Raw genomic sequence first — 17826 nt, 5'->3', positions numbered from 1 at the left:
GTTCAGCCAATTAATACTTTCAGCTATTGCAGCACAACCCCCTCCTATTCCCTTCCCCAAATGTAGATCACCTGCTGTTATGAATTCCTAAAGCCTCTTTAGAGAATTTAAATGCATCCTCTAGCTCTAAGCTGTGGACTCCTGTAGCATTCCAGCAATAATATTTTCCCAAGGATGAACTGTTCCTGAGCAGAATGGCCACTGAAGTGCATTTCATATGTAAGGGATTTCAAGTTAGCAGGAGCTTATGGTTCTATAAGTAAGGTTTGTATCATCTGTCAGAAAGCTAAACATTTCCCCAAGAAGTTTGTAAAAAATCCTGTGGTTTTCAAATTTTGAATACAACCCCAGTGTTTTTTCACTTGTCTTTATCATCTAATTACAGACACAGGGTGAAAAAGAAATAAGAACTCTAAGGATGAAGGTCTATTTTTTTATTTTTATTTTTCTCAGAGGAGAAATACTGCTGCATTTTGTTTCATTAGTTTAAAAAATGACAATCCTTTTCACTGAAATGATCTTTTGAGCAAAACTTGTTTCAGTGTTGTTATGCACATCCTCAGTACTGTAGGAAAGATGTGGTTTGCAAGAGAAATTAATAATTTTGGATACCTTTACCTCACATACTCAACTAGAGTTTCCTCAAATGGACTGTTTTCACTGTCTCCCAAAGGCCTCCTTCTAATCAAATCAAAATGTCTTGAGATTTTCAAGTGAACCTCAGACATCTCTCTAGAAAATGCACTGAAGATTTGGCTGCCATGCCTGTGAAGAAACAACTAAATTTTCCACTGCCCCCCAAAATTGCCCTGGGCTGAAGCTGCAGGGGCCATGGGGCAGTTTCAGTGTACACCTGAGTCTGTGACATGAACTGCCCCAGGTCAAGCTCACTCCTTGTGTGGCTTCTTTGAATGTGTTGACTTCAGTGGATTTACACCATGGAAAAAAATATTTAAAAAATCCTATTTAAATCAACAGGAGGGAACTGCAGTTAATTGCAGCCATGCTGAGGATTTGTAGGTGAGCAGAAGGCAAGTGCCTCCTTACATCCCTCAGGCATTGATCAGGGGTTCATTTGCAGAGCCATTGGGATTCACTGCCTCAGAACAAAGGTGTGATAACCTACCATGGCTCTCTGCACCTCCAGCCCAAGGCAGAGCCTCGTGGGCTTCCTCCCAGAGCCCCTTTGCTGGAGTTCCGTGGCCACCCGAGCTCTGAAATGCAGCAAAGCTGTGATTCTGTTTGTCAGCCTGCTCGGGCATCGAGTTCTCTGAGCTGAGCCCTGCGTTTGCTGCAACGCTTTGGGCAGAGCCCAGGGCCTGGATCAGAAAAGCTGAATTGGGCTGAAACTGTGAACACATCTGCAGTCATTGAGCCCACAGCCCTCCTTGCTACAGCCCTGTGCTGGTGACAAGTGGCTCGTGTGAATGAGACAGAGACAATGCAGCCGGTGCCCAGGCACGGGCAGGAACCTGGAAATGACCTCCCACTGGCAGCACGTTGCAGCACATAGCATGAGGGGTGCTAAATCTGCTGGAAATTCAGGGGTCTTCTGGGAAGGATGCTGATGAGGGAAGGGAGCTGCAGGGTGTCTCTTTTTCAGGAGTAAATGCATTTTATGCAATCATTTTAGACCCCCTCTTGGCTGCAGTGCCCTCCCCACAACAGTGAGGCTGATTATTTGTGCTAATGTCCTCATCTCTGGTGAACAATATTGCTGCTATATTTAATATGAGAGAGGGTTATTACAGTATTATCTAGAATGAACCATAACCATTATAGGTTGCTCTGTGTCTCAAAGCTAGCTTTAATTAAAACTGCCAATAACTTTTGAGGTGTTTGACTTCTGGAGTTGAGACAAAGGAAGAAGATGCTCAGGTGGTTTCATTTAGTTGTGAATGAATTATTAGAAGGGTGGAATCAGGTTCACTGGCAGCTGAGCCCTGCGCTTTCTGTGTTGGCTGGGAGGGTCCAGAGAACCTGACTGGCCTTCCCTACATGTGCATATATTTGGGAGCAGGCTCTCACTTCCCACAGGCCCATGGAAGGAGAGGTTATCTTCCCTCGCACCACTCAACTTGATTTTATTATGAGACAAACCACGAAGTGGGACTTCATGTTTTCTGAGATGCCATTTGAACAAACTCCCTGCTAGCCAGAAATAAAGAACTCGGTCCTCAGAAGCTGCTTGGTTTGAAGTAAATTCAGAGATTTTTCCAGTTCTCTCCCAAGCTTCAGCAAGCCTGGACATCACATTTGCTCCATCAGCACGTGCGTTGGAATATGAGGCCACGTCTCCCTTTACCTGCGACAAGTAGAAAAGCGCCTCACAAGTGTGCTATTAAAAGACTGAAATGAACATGCAATTAGAGATCAGAGAAGCCTTCTGCAGGAAAGTGCTAATTACTCCAATCAGAGATTTTGTTTCTCTCTTTACCTGTGCACATCAGAGTTCAAGCTTTTGATAGTCACAGCCAACTCAGAAAATCCATTTATATCCGCACCTGATGGCTGGTGTAAGTGACATAATCGATCTGCTTTGCTCAGACCTTTGCCCATATCCTACACAACATCAATATGCAAACACAGCAGAGGTGAGCTCGGGCTGAATTCAGGCAGTTTGCAGTTGGATACATTCTGTGGTTTGGAACAATTCACCCTCTGCCATGTGCCTCCACCACCCTCTCACCCTGTGAGACTGTGGGTGTGCCTGACAAGTTACAGGGCACATTCCTAGGAGGGAAAGGGAAAAGGATCTGGGATTTCATGCACTTTAAGGTAATTTTGTGAGGAGAGGACCACTTCAACCCTAGAATCAAAAATAAATAATGAAGAATTAAATAACCTTTTCCTCCCACTTCCTCTGCCTGTGTTTTTTCTCCTCAGTATCACATGGTATGTGACAAGTTTTCGTCCCTGATGGAAGTCACTGGGCAATTTCCCCACCTCAAGTACTGATGGGTGCCCTTCCATGTACTAATACTGTAGTCACTAGCTCCAGGTGAAAAATAATCTCAGCTTTACCCCTACAGGAGTTTTACACTCAGATTTACAGCCTGTCCCTTTCCTTGGAGAGCAGAGACAATACTCCACCATTACATGGCTTGAATAATCTGAAATTCTACCAAGTCATCCATCCCGTTGTTGAAATAGTATCATTAGAGGCCTTTGTAAGAAACTGTATGAACTTTGGCTTTATTTTGGTATAATTTAATCAGTACACATTGAGTCAGAATTAGTACCATAATTTGAGGAAAAAGACAGCATATTTGTTTGGGAAAATGCTGGCAGGCAATGATGGTAGGTGTGAGTGATATTCCTTCTAAGCTGTGCCATGAAACCATTTTTTCTGAGTCTGAAACTTCAGTCTCGATTTCCTTAATAGCCAATTCTTTCATTTTGTTCTCCTTGTTCAGCCTTAAAAGTTATTTACAAGGTACTTCTAAAAGCCTGTGATTTAGGCTTCTCTAATGTTTCGTTTGTTTTTGTCTCATCAAATTGCCTGCTGACCTGCAAGTAGTGGCCAAATCAGACTGAAATTAAAAAGGTGGTGGAATATGCCCCAGTCTCTCCTCAATCAATACCAGCCTAAATTACTGCAAACCTGGAGCCATGGTGCATGTAATACATCATTTTGTAACCCCATAAATTGCTTTTAGCCAGTCTCTTCTGATTTCTCTGTAATGGCCTTTCAGCTGAGATCAAGTGTAGCATCAGTTCTGCATCAGCTGTGCATCCTACCCCAGGACTGGCTCACACTGGTACTGAGATGAGTTCAGCCAAATTGTGAGAACTCCTTGATGCTGGTCATTTGGAAGCTTCTCTGAGATGCCTCCCCTCTGTGAATTCCATTCAGAGAGCCCATACCTGCCTGCCACAGACTGTGAAGTCCTGCCCAGGGCTGGGTTCTTATTTACCCTTTTCTCAAGGAAGTGAGGAAAAGAGGTGGAGAGATGTCACTGGAGTTTGTTTTTTTAACCCCTGGATTACATGGCCCCACAGCACCACCCCTTGGCCATGATTTCTTCTGACTAAATGGAGCAGTTTCAAATCCCGGTGGGGACTTCCAAAAGCCATGGCCCTGCAGAACTCCTGCCATGGCCCCAGCAGCCGCAGCTGGGGAGGCGGCACCCCAGGCGTGCATGTCCCGCTCAGGGATCATCCCTTAGCTTGCACAGAGCCATGTGTGACTGGAAGAGCAGGTGTTAAACCTCCCCTCCTCCTGAGAGAGCCCTGCAGCTTCTGCTGAGATGGAAGATCCTCACCATCTGCCAGTGCTGCTGCCCTGGCCACGCCACTCTCTTGCCAGCAGGATTGCGCCTGTGTCTCAAATCCCGCTGCAAGAGAGGCCCTGCCCTGCCTGCAGACCTCTGCAGCTGAGCTGAGAACGTGATGGGCTCTGAGACAGCAGCACGATCCCTTCCACTGGCTCTTCCCAGAGGCTGTGTCCACAGAGGCATTTTCAAGTAACTTTAGAGAGAGACGAGTTAAGCCCAACCCAACCAGAAGCAGGACCACCACTGCATCTCTTCAAACAGGACTTTTGCTCTTGGTGCCTTTCCCCATCCTCTGCCCCTTTTCTGTGGTTGCTCACACAATGAATCCCAGTTTCAGGGGAGGGGACACCTTCTCATTTTCCATGAGCTGTGTTGCAGAGAGACATCTGCTCTGGGTGCAGCCCCTGCACCCACCCATGCCCTCTCCCTGGGACACCCACAAGCTCCCACTCACTTCGATCAAGATCAGGCCTAGAGGGATTGTTTTGTCTGACCAAAACGTGAAGACAGTTAACTAATTCTCTATATGGAGTTTAGAGTTATACCTTAAAGCAGTACAGGATTTAAAAAATATAAAACCTATAATCCTAAGGCATCAACTTCTGGGGTGACCAGCTGGGGACTCGCAGGCTCCTTGTTCCAGCAAATACAGTATAAGGAAACTGGACAGGTTTTACAGAGCTCCACTGAAAGGAAATACTTTTACAAGAAAATACTTTTACAAGAAAATAATGAGAAATTTCACAAGAAAAAGTTTAACTTTTGGCAAAGAAAAGACGTGTCTGTGTGTGTCTGCTGAATTGCTGAATATGTTTGGCACTGAGGGCAGTACTTCTTCTCTTAGCTCTTCTTTTCCACTTTTCCCTGGCGATTGTCTTAAAGAGCTGTTAGGAACTCTTGAAAGAACTGTGGAAGATGCTGTAATTAAAGTACAGCCTTGGTCTGTGTTGGTGTAACATGCAAGTGAAGTGACTTCCTGGGCTGGGAAAGATTCTATGAACTGAATTACTCATAAGATGCTTGAAATTTGTTGACTTGATCTGTGCAACTTTCAACACACTGAAATGTCAATGTAGGCTGCAAAGAGCTCAAAACACTTTCAGATGTTCAGAGATGGTCAGAGATCAGCTTTCCCTATCTGAAGTATCAAACACCCCCTCCTTCTACCAAAACATAATGTTTTTATAAACATCTTAATAGGGAAAACATGCCTGATATTGGAGGGCAGAAATGCAAACGTTCTATTTCAAGCTGGCATTTTAAAATGAAATGAAAATTTCCATTTTGGTTTGTTTTCAGTTTTCCCAAGAGGAACCCCATCATTTTCCCTCTGGAACAGCAGTCTTCCTTTCAAATGATTTTTACTTTGGAAGAAAACTAATTTTTCTCTTGGGACAGTAGTTACAGGGTCAGTCTCAAAGAAAACAAAACACTTCTGAGACTCTGGGAGAAAATGCCGTATTCCCCTCTGTGTTCCAATGCCCCCTTTGCTGCATAAGCCATGTATAGATAAAGAAAGACACAAAGGGCAGTGCGTGTGTTGGGGCAAGACTCATGCAAGCAGTGGCAGAGCAAGCCATGAGTAACTGGCCTTTATTTTTCAAGGAACTTAAAGCAAGATGCAACCCAAATCAAGCCAGGGTGGTATTTCCCAGCTCTGGCTGCCGAGGAAGAGAGCAGTGTAAACACTTTGGAGCTGCTCTGAGGTTTGCTGTACCTCTGCTGCCTTTCATCAGGCGTTGACGGAGGCTTTGAGGTGACACGGAGAGGCCATTCCTGTGGCCTTTTCCTCTTGATGGACTTCAAGTGGATTAAGAACTGCCCAGAAGTCACTGCACTTTACAAGCAACACAGTCCTGGATGCAGGGATGTTGCTGGTGGCTTCGGAGGAGGGTGCTACTTGTCACTGTTACTCACTGCAGGGAGCCTAAATGATCCTCAGATCTTCTGTAACTGAATAAAATGCACTTCCAGCTACAAAATGACTTCATTTTCCTTTCTCTCTGAATTTTAGGAGCAGCATGCTATAAGGTGGGTAAGCCCTAATGCTTTTTCACATATCTTTGAGACTGCAGTATTTAAAACTTTCTGTTAATAAGAGCAAAGAGGCCTCTTAATTAATAGAGCTTGTAATAGCCACAGTGGCATACAGAGCAAAATTTGACAAGAGAAATTACTTCTGCAGAAACATTATAATGAACTTGTGTGCAGATCACAGTACTGATAGGCATAATGTACTGCATCTGCTTTCAATTTGCAGCTTTGCCCTTTCACCGAAAATGAATTTTAATAGGCAATTGACTTAAATAATTCGTATGTGTTCAAATCAATACTGGAACGTGATGGTTAAGCAGTTAAAATAATTGAGGTGTATGAAAAGGGGTTTTAAAGTGTTTGAGATCCAGCTCAGAAGGCCGGTATTCATGGAGGTTGGAGCTCAGGTCTGTGCTGTGCCATCGCTAACGCGCCGTGTGCGGCCGTGACTTCAGCAAAACTGCTTTGGCACCTGCTGGAGCCCTGCCAGCCCCACACGGCTCCCTCCTCCTGCTCTTGCACCAGGGGTCAGGAGGATGCTGTGCTCCCTGGATTGCCATGGGAGGGTGAATCCAGGTGCACATCCACGCTGAGCACGCATCCCACCCCGCTGCCCCGAGCTGGCCGCACACCGGGGTGTCGAGGCTCCAGCGCCTGTGTGGTCTGAGTGAGCTCATCTTCTGCATGTGCGAAGAAAAAACATGCTTTGAAGAGAATCGTTTCTGCAAAGGTCCACAAGAAGGTTCTCACTGACTGTACAGCACAGCTGTTACTCTGAATTTCATTCCTGGTGTGTGGATGAGAGTGGGGGATGTCACATTGCACCCAGCAGCAAGGGCTCTCAGATAGTGCTGGGGACCTGTTCTTACTTCCAAAGCTAATGCAAAGAATTTAATCCTGTGTACTGAGAACAGGGGCTGGGAAGTGAAGGGCAAGACTGCACATGTAGTCTGAGGCCTCATTCTCACAGGTTGTGGCTGCAAACCTGCTCTGCTGGCCACTGCGCTGGGTGACAACACCAAGCCCTGCCCTTCCTGCCACCCCAAGCCCGGCTGCAGTGAGAGCATTTTGCACAGGACAATTGTATCTGTGATTTATGAGGCAAAGAAGAGTCCAGGGGTATTTTTCCACTGATGAAGAGCAGAGCAAGACTGATGCTTTTATTATATTTGTACAAACATATTTTTTTAGTGCAAGATTTGTGCTTTGCTGCTGATTTGACCCCTAACACTTTTACACTTCTTCTGCATAGAAAAGGTTTTCTTTATCCATAAGGAAAAAAAAAAAAAACAAAACCAAAAAACCCAGCAACCCCAAAACATCAAACTTTTCCATTTGTGCCATCCCTTTCCTCTAGGCTGACCTCTCTTCTGTCCCCTGTGAAGGAGCACAAATGTTTTGTCACAAATCTCACGCATTTCCTCCCAGGGCAATCCAGGAGAGGGGGGTAAATACTTTCAGATGGGGAAGTTGAGGGTTGTTGGTGCATTGAATCCAGACCACCTGACAAATCATTAAGGGCCATGAGTATAAGAGACTCTTCTCCAGCTCAGAGTGTTGAAGGTGTGTGTGGTGTATTTAAATTAGGGGTTTGCAGGATGAAGTGCCTCTGCAGAGGAATTGTATGGCTGTGGGAAGTGGAGCTGCTTGGGAGCCTGGATGGTAAGTTGAGGTGGTGTCGGTGTCTGCTCTGTTTTTTTCTGGGCCTGGAAAAACTTCTTTTTTTTTTGAGGCTCAAACTTTGGTTGAGGGGTGCTGAGGAGCAGCAGAGGGCTTGTATTTAGGCAAAGCAAGTGAGGGAGCAAATCTCCTTGTATGTGGTGAGCTCCTCTGGTCTTTCAGGGAGCATGTTTAGGCAGAGGGGGTAGTTCAAACAGCTTTCAGTAGAGCTGCTTCACTTGATGCTGGGGGAGACAAATGTTGACCTGGGTTTGAAGTGAGTGCCCAGGAGAGATTTTTTCTGGTGTAAAGTGCAGTGCTGACTCTGGTAGGTGGCAAATGTATTCTGGATCCTGACACAATCTCCCTCCCGTTATACACTTATAACAGGGAGGGGAGGTTGAGTGGCAGAGCTGGATAATGTGCTTGACTAAGGCTGAGGGAATAGAAGGGCAAGGGCTGTGGGCTCTGGCTCTTGCATTTATAACAAACTTTATCTTTTTGTGTTTTACCTGTCAGGTTCTTTTTGGCAACAGAGAGATGGAACATAGCATGCATATTTCAGCTTACAGAAAATACCAAACCCCAAAACCTGGAGGTTTTACTGTTGGCTAAGTATTATCACTGTTGTGATAGCGCTGCCTGGTACCTCAGGTTGGATGAGTGGCCTTGCAATGCTTCTCGTCTGTCTGGTGAGGCTGTGCCTGGTGGGGACAGCTCAGGTAGGACCATGGTGTTGCTGGGCACCACAGGCTGTGTGGTGTGCGATGCTGATGTGTCCTAGGGCAGCACAGAGAAATCCCACATCTCCAGGGAAGAGCTGAGCATGCTAGGCTGGTTTATGCATGCCAGGAGGCATCTCACTCCCAGTGCACCAGCCTCAATCAAGAAGAGCTTTGCTGCAAATTCTGAAGCTAAATTTAAGAGTTCATTTGCGAGGAGTTGCCTCTTTTCTTAGCCCAGATCCGTTACTCAGTCTGCTTTTGCAGTGCAGCTGCATGTACAGCTGTAGTTGGGTGATGGAGGGAACAGCACAGGGCTGAGGGCAGGGGAGGGATTAGCAGGGCTGTGCATTGGCTGTGCTCAATTCACATGAGGGCACTGAGCTCTCCTTGCATTTGAAATGGAAGGGTAAGAAATTTGGTCTCTGAGGCTGGTCTGATGCTGGCTTGCTGCTACAGTTCTGACATGGGGGTCTTCTGCTGTCCCTGTAGCTGACACCAGCGTCTGCTCACCCCAAACTGGGCAAGGCTCAGCCCCACCTGGGGAACCAGTAAGTGCAAAATGACTCAGTGATGGAGTGACAAATTTGGCTGGACATGCAGCAAGCTGGGGCTGAGCACCATCTGACTCCAAATGAGACTTCTCTCCTCTTTCATCAGCTCTTGATCTCAGAGCTGGACTCTCATAAGTAGACTGAACAGTGACAGCAGCATCATTGTCTGCATTTTAGCAAATGCTTCATACTTAGGAGATCCTTCATCAAAAGGGGTGGGCAGGAGCTGGATAACAGTGAAGAGAGATGTGTTTTTCACTTTTTTTTTTTTTTTAAGAGTAAGAAATTCTGCAATATAGAAAGCCTTTTTAGCTGTATTTGCTCTCACAGTAGAACAGCTGCCAGCTCAAATATTTTTGTGGTGCTTCTGTAAATAGGTTCACAGGTATGACTGATACAGCAATCTATCATCTTGCCAAGTGGCTGTTCCACTCTGCAACTGCAATTTGATCCGTATGCAGAATAACTCCTTTAATATACAGGGTAATAATCATAGATTGTTTTTCCGGGATATCCCTTCTCTGGGAAGATAAAGACACTAGATCTTTCCGTCAAACTAGGTTTCCACCTAATTAATGATGTGCAGACCCTTTGGTGGAGTTGTTCCCAGGCGTGACAAAGATGAACCCAGCAGCGGATGGCAGATGGGTCTGACACGGACAGAAAAGGAGCAGGGGGAGGAATTTTCCCTTTCCTCTGAATAAGTGGACATCTTCAGCAGTGCATCTGTCATAATGCTGCCCAGATAATCTATCTTCTGCGGCCTAAAATCTGATAGGATTTGAGACTGACAGTCTGGAAAATAGAAACTGTCTTGGCACTGAGCAGCTGGCAGGGAAACCTCATCCTGGGGGTGGGATTGACAGTGCGGCCAAACCAATTACCCTGGACCCTGGTCTGGGCTGCTGGGGCTGTGCCTGTGTAGACAACACTCCTGATCGAGATGGCTCTGCTTGTGCTCAGGTGAGCAGTTGCCATATGCTGAGGGCTGCAGCTTTCAGGGGTTTTGTGGTCCTGAACTTCTCCATGGAACTCGCGCTTAAAAACTGCTTTTTGCAGCTATGCATTATGTACTCCAACTGTGCTCCAGTGTTAAAGCAAAGCCTGGAGGAGCAGTGCCTTCTGGAAACATCACTTCACTCCTGTATCTTCTGGAAAGTTCATTGCTGCCTTGACAAAATTCAGTTTTTATTTAAAATGATTAATGTCTGTGAATTTAATCAAGGCGTGTTCACACAGCGGTGGCTTTGCTATAATAGCTTGATTTTAAACAGCTTGTGTCCTGATGCGTGAGGTGTGTTATATTATTTGACAGCAGTGACATTTATATTTGTAATTACTAAATGGTGACAATCCATTGGAAAGCCTGCCCCACTTGAGGGAAGGAAATGGATGGAAATGCAGGGCACCGAAGAGCACAAAGTGTCACAATACATCAGTGCATCCCAAGATTAAAAAAGCCACGGATGACGTTCTCCTACTAACAAAAGCACATATGTGTTCCCAAATAAATTGCTGAGTTTTAATTATTTCTCTTGTAGTCTTGAAATATTCTCTTCCTGCTTATTGCCTGGCACAGTTACCTCTTTATTTCATAGCACAGGGGCATCTTGAAAATCAGATGTCATACCCACGAGTCAGGGGCCTCTTGGGGTTTGATTATAGAATGCTGAAATATTGGGCAAGTCAAGCTGGAGCAGAGAACCCAAATCTGATATAAATCTAGATAAATTGGTCAGGGAAAAATGTTTGGAGCTGCTGTTTGCGAAGTGCTGAGATGTAGGATAAACTTATCAGCTGGTAGACTCTTTTTTGAAAGTGGCTTTCAACTGTTAACACTTTGCAGATAGGATCCCTCCCCCTGCAAGAGGAAACTCTGTATTTATTTATCAAAGCACTTGAGAGTGGGTTAGCAGTGAAAGGAGATATCCTAGGGCCTGAAGGTAATTAATGGTACTTATCTCCTAGTTAAGAGGCGCTCTTGGACGAGATCAGTATCTGGATTTTGCAGGTGTAGGAAGAACAAAGGGCGCTAAATAAAATTCCTAACTTAGATGGTTTATGTGACCTGCCGGGCTGTGCTTGTCCTTGACACCAATTTCCTTTCCTCATCTGCTTGGTCTGTTAAAACTTTTCCTGCCCTGTCCTGGCTACACAGCAATGCATGGGGGAAAACGGACTTTCTCGTTCTTACAGAACATGAAAATAACCTCCTGCAGGACTGTTCCTCTGGCAGATCCAACACTTCTCCTTGTCCAGCCAGCCCTCCACCACCTCCCAGCTGGGGGCTGAGCGTTTCCAGGAGTTCTGGTATGTAACTAACATAAGCTGGGAATGATGGTGCCTTGAAGGGTGTACACCCATCTCCAGGGTGTCTAAGATCTTAGCAGCCTCTTTTTTTTTTTTTTTCTTGCAAAACTCCAGCTGCTGAAGAGGTCTAGCTGTAAATAACAACCTTGTGACTTCCTCAAGTTCATGTTGCGCCTGGAATTTTTGGGATAGTCATAATAGATATTTTCTTTCCTTGTGCATTGGTTTTATCCTTTGCAGGTGCTAATTTGTACTGATTGCAGCTCATCAGACTTGCATCTTCTCTGCCACGGTGTTTCTCATGCTTTCTGATTTCCTGAAGGAAATTGTATTGACAGCTCTCAATGAATCCCACAGTACAAGGAGGTGCATGTGGTGCCAAATCCTTGCAGAATGCTGAGACCCAACAACGCCTCATGGTTTTAGACTCAAGCAAATGTTTCATTATATTAATCCAACAATGGCAAAGCAGTATAAGGCTTATGATAGTCCTTTTTTTTTTTCCCAAAATAAAAACACTATCAAAAATAAACAATCTATCTTCTTATCATAGGCTCTTCAGTAGGTGGCAAAAACTGTCCTTCAGATAAGACTGAAGTCCTCTTCCTCAAGTGGTTTTCTATTTTTTTTTAATCAAACTTTCCTTTTGGGAATGATCTATAAACTCCATCAGTACTTATGTAAAAAGATGTCCATAATTCAAAGTGAAGAAATGAAATATTTAGGCAAGATTAATCCTGAAAACATCACTGCTTTAGCTGCATAGTCATTCATCTTATGACATGGACGTATTTGCTTGGCTACAAACTTTTCCTTTGAAAAAAATCTAGTTCCATTGCAGCTTAAAATATTAAAGAGGGGAGAAAGGACAAGTTTTGGAAAGGAACAATACGGGAATAGAAGCTGATGGCATTTAAACTGAAGGTGAAATGCCATATGTCTGGCACAGGAGCACGAATTATTAAAGCTGTGGTGTTTTGAAGGTGGTCCCTGACCATATGTACCTACTCAGTGCAGCTCTACAGGTTGCTGTCTGAGATATCCCTGCAGAGGCTGCAGGATGGAGTCGTTGTGTTGTTTTTCTCAGCCTGGGGAAGATGCTCCCGTGGTCTTTTTTCATCCTGGGATGGGTTAAAAGTTGTAAGAACTACCTGAAGGGCATCTTTGGAGCAAAGAAATTACTGAGGTCTCCAGGGTAGCCTTTGGTGCCTGGTGGGTCCTTCCATGGGCACTAAATCCCTGTGTTCCCCTGTCATCTTGGGATAGGGCCACTGCAGAGTTCCCACAGATCCCATCCACACCTCCAGTGCATCTCGTGTGCCCAGCTCTGTAAAACAGAATTGAATCTCCAGTGTCCTGAGGCTGGGAGGATTTTTGCATACTTGTTTATAGCATTTCCTGAACTAAAGCCTGATTGCTGTTGTGGCAACCTTGAACTTTTGCAGTTTCTCATCTTCCAGCTAAAATGATTCGGTCTGGCAGGAGTCTGATGAGGCTCTGAGCTGCTTATGAATGCATAGCTTGTACCAATAAGGTAAATTAATAATTCCTCAAAACCCTGCAACAGTTTAGTCAGCTGCTCATTTTCTTCTTTTTAAAGTTGAAACAGTCTTAGAAGGCACTGTGGAAATTTTACCCTGCCTGTCTTGGGGGGCCTGGTGCACAGACTGAGCTTGAGCATTGAGTGGGGTGGGTGGCTGGCAGGAATCCCTGCTCCTGCAAGTGCAAGGTCCTGTGGAACCTGCTGGGAAATGGAGATGGAGTAGGAAGTTTTCACTGAGTGACTTTGTGTGAGATCAAAATCCACCCAGATCTCAGGCAGGTGGAGCCACACAGACCTTCCAGAACTTGCTGAGTTCCCACTTTGGGACAATCAACTCAAAACAGGGCTTCAAATGAGTACAGGGGCAAGGGGCTAATGTGGAACAGCTGGCACATCGAGATCAGGCGACTGTGCCATAAATCTCTAGCCCAGAAGATGCACAAAATACCTGTCACAGATCCCTGTAGACATGAGGACTAAAGTACAGCATGTTTTGCAGGCTATGCAAGCTCCAGCACTATCTGCTCTGTCTCCTGGGGTCAGATGTGGCAACTGCTTGGGACACAGCCCTGCCTTTTTACAAATGATTTGGGACTGGCCTGAGGAAGCTGCCCAAATCCTGAGGATGCCTTAAACACCTTTCAGAACGAGGGGATGGACCACGGCTTTGAGAAAGGAAAGCTGCTCTCTGGTCCTCTTGATGGGCAAGAGCCACAGAAGCTCTGAACAATGCTTGTGGGGGGATGCAGTGCTGGAGGCCAGCTGAGAACTCCCATCCTTGCTTGGCAGAATTTTTGCCCTCTTTTGAGAGCAAAGCAGTTGTACAGAACATGAAAGCAAGTGAGCTCTGAGATGCTACACTCATCTCTGATTTATCCTTAGAGAAGAGCATCCTGATGTCATTCCCACAGGGGAAGCAGCTGAAGCCAGATTCTGTATTTACAGCTTGTGGTGCTCTTCAGCCTGACCTCTGCTCTGTGACAAAACCTCTTCGTGGTGCTGGAGTGGAGATAAATTAAAGGTCTGAGAGTTTTATTAGACTAAGTATGAATGATAAAATTGCACTGGCATCCCTGCAGTGCTATAATTTAACATAAGATTCAATTAGTTTTATCCTGCCCCTAAATTTTTAATTTTTCAGTATGTGAAACTTGCTTTTCCCCCATCTCTCTTCTGAAAAACTTGCAAATGCTTGCTGGAAATATTCAGTGATGAGGAGATTGAAAAGCACGAACAGCTTTGGAGATGCTACTGGGGCTGTTGGTATCCACACAAATTGCTTTGTGGGGTCAGGGAAGTGGCTGAAAGTTTTTAACTCAGTGTCTTGGCTCAAGGAAGGACCCTGGTCCCGTTCAGAGAGCTTGCAGGTGGGATCCTTTTTGTAAGGGAGGCTTATTTCTTCCTCTCATATGGGAAAGCTTTTCCAGCTATGCCCTCATCTAACACTTGGACGCTTAACTAGCCAATGCATTTGTGCTGGAAATTAAATGTAAAAATTCCTCTTGTGCCTGTACTGCTTTTTGTCTTGCCCATTGTTGGTGGAGTCAAGGGTCACTCCAGTTTTCAGTGTAAAAATAGGCAGGGTCTGATGCTGGTAATCTCCCTGATCTCTTCAGAGACTGCAATTGTCCCACTAGACTTTCATTTGCAAACTGAAATGAGTTATTTTTAATCTTCTTTTGTGAGATTAACTAAACATGTATGGGTCTTTGTACCTATTGCAATCTGAATGAGACCTTTCCTAAATTGGGATTCCTGGGCCTGAGCAATAACACTGATCTTCAGCTTCTCCTGAGCAGACCCTCTGTAATAATTGCAGAAACTCATTAGCCTCTCTTGTGGCCCAGTCACATCATCAGCTTGTTCTATCAACAAATACACAAAGATTGTCATCTTCCCAGGGCGTTTATTACACTCAAATAGAAACTATTTTGTCCTGTGGGTTACTTTTTTTCCTATTCTTGTTTCAGCACTTTCCCTGCGATGAATACCTGCTTGTTTCAGGATCTCTACGGGTATGTGGGAGATTGGCAGCCATCACTGTGTGTCTGAGAAGCATCTCAGGGTGAAGGATATCAGGCCAGGTTTGTCAGTATTGCTCAGCAATTCTGTCTCCTGGACTGCAGATCTGTCTCTACCTGGTAAGGGATGGAAGCACTGCACTGGAATGCTGGAAAGATGCCTCTGTGGAGAAGCTTTTTCCCTCCTTGGGTGGGGGTATTTCTCCAGACCCTGCAGGTGGCTGGAAGGGAGACTGCTGTGGGCTTTCCAACCTTTTCCCTACCTGGTTTAGAAATGGTGGAGGCGGGAATTCGGATGTGCGAAAGTGACAGGATGAGAGGAAATGGGCTCAGGCTGTGCTGGGGAAGTTTACAGAATAGATGACAGGAAAAAATTCTTCACTGACATGGTGGTCAGGCAGTGGAACAGGCTGCCCAGGGAAGTGGTGGAATCACATTCCTGGAAGTGTTCAAAGTCAAGTGAATGTGGCACTTGAGGAATGGAGTTTAATGGTGCTGTGTCAATGACTGGAGTCAAAGACCTTTGAGGTTTTTCCAACCTTAGTGGATTCTGTGATTTTTAAAGTGATTTTACCTCTGGTCTCTCTTGACTACCCAGATACCATGGTGTTGTCTTTTTGAGTAAAGAAATCAAGTGTTTGTCTCTCCTCTCAAGAAGGCTGTAGAGGAGGCAGCATTGCTGTGACCTCAGGGGGCTGTGTGGCACTGCTTGGGTTTTCGTGGTCTAGTTTGCCTTGCTGCACTTCAAGCTGTCCCAATTTTAAGCTATTTAAATAATAACTATGGCAATTCTCCCTCAGAGCCAAACGCAGAGCAAGTATGTGGTGCAGTCATTCTTAGACAACAGTGGGTACTGAGTGATACTTCAGGTCAGGTGGCCTCAAGTACCCAAAATTGGCCACTTGCAGCAAGGTACAGTTGATTTTTCTTCTCGCACTGGATGAAGTAACACACAAAGTATTGTCTCTAATCATCAGGTCAATTCCTGTGAAAGAAAATCTGATCAAACCCTTAATTTATCTTCAGTTGATTAGATAGTACTGACATGTTGAGAAGACACTTAAAAAGACTACTTCAACCTTAATAAATTCCTGATAAAAAAAGACAGTTCTTAATTTTCCAGTTGGCTACATAGAATTTGTTAAAGCCACATTCTGTGAAAATTGGCTCACCCTAGAGAGCTTCAGGTCTATCACATTGTGCCTTAACAAAGGGCCTCAGAAAGCAGCAGATGAGTATCAAAGACTTGAGTGACTGAGTGTGATGGCTGGTTTAAAATTACATATTAAAGGAATTGTTAATGCCCTTGTGAGTGGTACAGCTTTTAGAGCTTTTGGTGATCTCAGAAAGGAGACCTTGGCATCAGGAGGAGGAAATACACATTGATTCAGTCAGGACTGGTGGTTTTTGAATCTGCAAATTACCTTAGCCCAGGTCAAATTAGTCTTCTTGTTTTTTCCTCTTGGAATTAGGCACCCAAAAATCCAATGGGGGCCATGCAAAGGTCCTGGTCCTCCTCAAGGGTGTGAGGACCTACAGACGTCCGTTCACAATTTCCAAGGAGTCAGTTCCTGTGAGACAGACGAGGGATAGCTGCTGCTGTGGGTGCTCATTTACAAATGAGACCCTTTGCTCTGAACGGTCTCATTCCCTAACGGAGCAAATATCTCACCATCAGTGGGAATGTCTGTGTTCCTCATAGGCTTCTTTTGTGGATGTCTTGCAATAAATCTTCTTTATATTGCCATGACTAAGCTGGTAGCCATAGAAGGGACTATTGCACAGCAAGGGTGTTGTGGAAGGAGAGTGTCCCCTGTCTGGGGACGGTGAATCCACCTTCCAGCGCTGCTCTGGATTCCAGCTCTGTGCAGGGCTGTGCTGTTTGTAGAGTGATCCTTTCAGTATTTGTTAAAGATATCTACAGTATTGGGTGGGACTTCCTTTTTTGTTGGAATAGGGTTACTGAAGGTATGCCGAGAGATGTTCCCAGTAGGAGTGTTTTATAAAGCAGAAAATAAAACAGAGCACTCTCTGGCTTGAGAAGCATATTGGGTTTTTTTTCTTGAAATCTTACTGAATGTAGAAATTAAAGCTATTCTTAAAGAAAAGGAAGGTTTTTATTTTTCTCTTGAATGGTTAAATCTGATCTTGGTGTCATTTTTTTTCACTGATTTCAAGGAGCACTGGGTCCTAATGTGTAACCACAAACTTTCTACTATGTGAGTTAGAAGTAATTAAAATCTAAATGAGCTGGTTTTGGCTGAGGTCTAAGGACTTCAAATATTGTGGCTGCAGAATAGAATGTCTTTTTATCAATTGTAGTTGATCTTTGCTCTGCTTTAGGACTTGGGGAAATGGGAATTCAGTAGAAGATTTTTTTTTTTTTAAAAAAGAAAAGTTGTATTTTTGAGGGTAGACATTCTTATTTCCCATCAGTGTTGCTCTTGGTGAGAGCAGGTAAATGAAATGAATGGTGTTTGTGAGGATTGGGGTGGATCTGCCAGAGTAGATCAGGAAATTGAACCTGTGGTTTACTTTTTAATTCGCTTGTGATGGCTTGAAAATTAATCCAACTGAAAAACTCAAGGTAAACTAAGCTCCTCTTGATCTAGTGGTTTAAAATCGATGGGCAGGGCAGGAAAACACCTGAGGAAATCACTGCCTTGATGTGGACTGTGGCACTTCTGTCTTCCAAAGGCATATGGG

The 17826-nt window shown here is 44.7% G+C and overlaps 1 long non-coding RNA gene across 1 annotated transcript; it reads left to right on the top strand.

Moving 5' to 3' along the window:
- The first annotated feature begins 7867 nt into the window (after window positions 1–7867).
- Window positions 7868–14715, top strand: LOC120759008 (uncharacterized). Its single transcript, XR_005703099.2, has 3 exons — window positions 7868–7973; window positions 11443–11556; window positions 11797–14715. It is a non-coding gene; the product is annotated as an uncharacterized LOC120759008 (long non-coding RNA).
- Window positions 14716–17826: the final 3111 nt, after the last annotated feature.

This window comes from Hirundo rustica, chromosome 13 (genome assembly GCF_015227805.2).
Source record: "Hirundo rustica isolate bHirRus1 chromosome 13, bHirRus1.pri.v3, whole genome shotgun sequence".
NCBI classification, from domain to species: domain Eukaryota; kingdom Metazoa; phylum Chordata; class Aves; order Passeriformes; family Hirundinidae; genus Hirundo; species Hirundo rustica.
The sequence above is the reverse complement of the archived record's forward strand: the minus strand, read 5'-3'. Positions and strand labels throughout refer to the sequence as shown.